Here is a 3,504-nt window from a genome sequence, read left to right on the forward strand (position 1 = left end):
AGGTTTATGGGCTAAAGTTAAATCAATGATTTAAGTTGTATTATATTGTCAAGCTCATATGGAATAGGGTGACATGGGTTCACCCCCGAGTATGTGTGTGGTAAGATGGAACAATGATTTGATGGCTTGAAAATAACTCTTGGTACATTCGAGGACGAACGTATGTTTAAGTGGGGGAGAATGTAACGACCCGACCGGTCGTTTTGAGTATTACAAGCTTTACCCATTTACTGCTCAAATTGGGCTTTACAGTTATTGTGTGACTTGCCGGGGTAATTGGTTCGAGTCCGATGAGGTTTTAGAATGAATTGGAACACTTAGTTTCAAGGTTTAAAGCTTAAGTTGAAATAGTTGACCAGATATTGACTTATGTGTAAACGACCTCGGAATTTAATTCTGATGATTCCAATAGCTCTGTATGGTGATTTTGGACTTAGGGGCGTGTCCGAAAAATTATTTGGAGGTCCGTAGGGAATTAGGCTTGAAATGTTGAAAGTTGAATTTTTGGGAAGTTTGACCGAGGGGTTGACTTTTTGATATCGGGATCAGAATCCGATTTTTAAAATTGGAATAGGTCCGTAATATGAAATGTGACTTTTGTGCAAAATTTGAGGTCAATCGGACGTGATTTGATAGGTTCCGGAGTCGATTGTAGAAATTAGAAATTTCAAAGTTCATTAGACTTGAATTGGGGTGTGATTCATGATTTTAGCATTGTTTGATGTGATTTGAGGGTTCGACTAAGTCCGTATGATGTTTTAGGACTTGTTGATATATTTGGTCTAGGTCCCGAGGGGCTCGGGTGAGTCTTGGATGGTTAACGGATCAAAAATCTGGACTTGGAACTCTTCTGGAATTTTTCTGATGCACCATCTGGTTTCCTTCATCGCGTTCACGAGTGGAGCCTCGCGTTCACAAAGAGGAACTGAGAGGCTAGCAATATTTGCTCTTCGCGTTCGCGAATGGTGGACTAGGTGTGCATCGCGAACGCGAGAGGTATTATGTGTTCGCGAAGAAGAGGAGAGAGGCGATTGGGGACCTCGGGTTCTTTTTCTACGCGTTCACAAGGTGGTGGTCACGTTCGCGAAGGTCTGAGCTGGTAAAGCTTCGCGTTCGCGAAGTCGTGGTCGCGTTCGCGAAGGCGAAGCCATGGTCGCGTTCGCGAAGAGTTAAATATGTGGGCAGTCGAGTTGTGCTTCGCGAACGTGAGGGATCTGTCGCGTTCGTGAAGAAGAGAGGCCTGGACAGAAAGTTTAAGTTCAGAAAATGGGACTTCGTCTCAGTTTCCATTTTTAACGATTTGGAGCTCGGATTGAGGTGAGTTTTGGGCGATTTTTAGAGGAAACAAGGGTAAGTGTTCTTAACTCAATATTGGTTAAATTACCCGAATCCATGGTTGTTTTTATCATTGAAACCCTCTTAGTTTAAATTGAGGGTTTGAAGGCCGAGTTGTGGTCAGATTTGAGTAATTTTGGTATGGTTGGACTCATGGTTGAATGAGGGTTCGGATTTTGTGATTTTTACCGTATTCTGAGACGTGGGCCCCATGGGTATTTTTGGGGCGCAATTTCGTATTTTTGGAAAATATTAGTATTTTGATTTGGAATTAATTCCTATAATTTTTATGGGCTGAATCAAATTATTTTGACTAGATTCGAACCGTTTGGAAGTTGAAACGCACATAATGGGATTTCTGGAGCATTGTTTAGCTTGCTCGGCATTGGATTTGGCTTGTTCGAGGTAAGTAACTCTTCTAATCTTGGAGTTGAGAGCATGAACCCTGAATATATGTATTTCGTAAATTGTTGGGAGGTGACGCACATGCTAGGTTACGGGCGTGTACTATAAAAATTGTGACATAATTGTTTCTGTGGAATTTTGTAGTTAAGTAATCTTGGCATTTTCCATGCAGTTTTACGTGTTAAAGAAATTGAACTGAAAAGAATATTAAAAATCTTGTTGAGGCTATGTACCGGTATTATTGGGACCCACAGAGGTCAAATTGATGTGAAATATTTATTTTAAATTGAAAATTCATACTCAGTCATATTCATTTCTTTGCATATCATATCTCAGTCTCTGTTGTTATTTATTGATACATCATATCATCATTTTAGGCTATTCTCATGACATTGTGAGCCCATGAGAGAGAGACTGGAGAGATTGATGATTGAGGGAGGCCGAGGACCTGATTGTGAGGATATTTTTGGGATCGGGCTGCACGCCGTAGTAGGCCATGTTGGCTTTATATATATTATACTATAGCACGTGAGTCGGCCGTGCGAATCGATATATTATACTATTGCACTTGAGTTGGCCATGCACCATGTGAGATGGCCGTGCGGATCCAGATATTATTATAGCACGTGAGTTGGCCGTGCGGATCCAGATATTATTATAGCACGTGAGTTGTCCGTGAAACACGTGAGTTGGCCGTGCGGATCCAGATATTTATATTATGGCATGTGAGTTGTCCATGCAGCACGTAAGTTGTCCGTACTTATAGCGCTTGGGCTGTAGGAGCCCCTCATGAGTCTTTACACCCCTAGTGAGCGCAGTCGACTATTAACAGGGATCGGGCTGCACGCCGCAGTAGGTATTGTATAGTGCTGAGTGATTGAGTGTGCTGAGCGCAGTGAGAGAGAATGCGAGATAATGAAATTGAGTACTCTGAGAGTGTGAGTACATGAGTGCAATCTCTGAGATACATTGCATTGACATGCATACATGACATATATGCATAGAGATGTGTTTTCCTCATACTGTACGGTATCACATTATTCATAATTTCTCTCACATGTTGTCAGATGGGCATAGTGATGCATTTATTTTACACTGGTTATCTGGGAAAGAAAATGAGATATTTTATTTATCATTGAAAGGATTTTGGAAAAATTACTGTTTTTAAACTTATTCATATTTTTGGTAACCTTCGGTTTATGATTCGGGTTTTCATTGATATACTTGAAAGGCAGAACTATTTTTGAAATCATGATTTGGCTGAGCATTTTATCTCTGAGTTACTTCTGGTAGTACTTGTTTAATATTGTTATAAACTATTGTTGGTTATGGAAGTTGGACTCTGACCTTGGTAGAAGCTCGTCACTACTTTCAACCTACGGCTAGGTTTGTTACTTACTCACTACATGGGGTCGGTTGTACTGATACTACACTTCTGCACATTGCGTGCAGATATTGGTTGTCGTTGTTGCTGTGCTCGATGGTTGCGGGATCTGAAGATTTACCTGCGTTTCTATTGTAGCTGCCTCTTGTTCAGGGTAGCCTTAGATTTTATAAAAGCTCTGTTATTGTATTATTCAAACAGACTATGTATTATTTCATTTTCGCTTTGTATACTCTATTCTTAGAAACTCATAATTTGTACTACCAGTTCTTGGGGAGATGTATTGGTTTTAGATATTTTCTTTTAATTAATTTTATTAGAATTGGATAGTTGAAAATTGGCTTACCTAAAGGGTTGGGTTAGGTGCCATCACGACTAGT

Source organism: Nicotiana tabacum, chromosome 18 (genome assembly GCF_000715075.1).
Source record: "Nicotiana tabacum cultivar K326 chromosome 18, ASM71507v2, whole genome shotgun sequence".
Taxonomy (NCBI): domain Eukaryota; kingdom Viridiplantae; phylum Streptophyta; class Magnoliopsida; order Solanales; family Solanaceae; genus Nicotiana; species Nicotiana tabacum.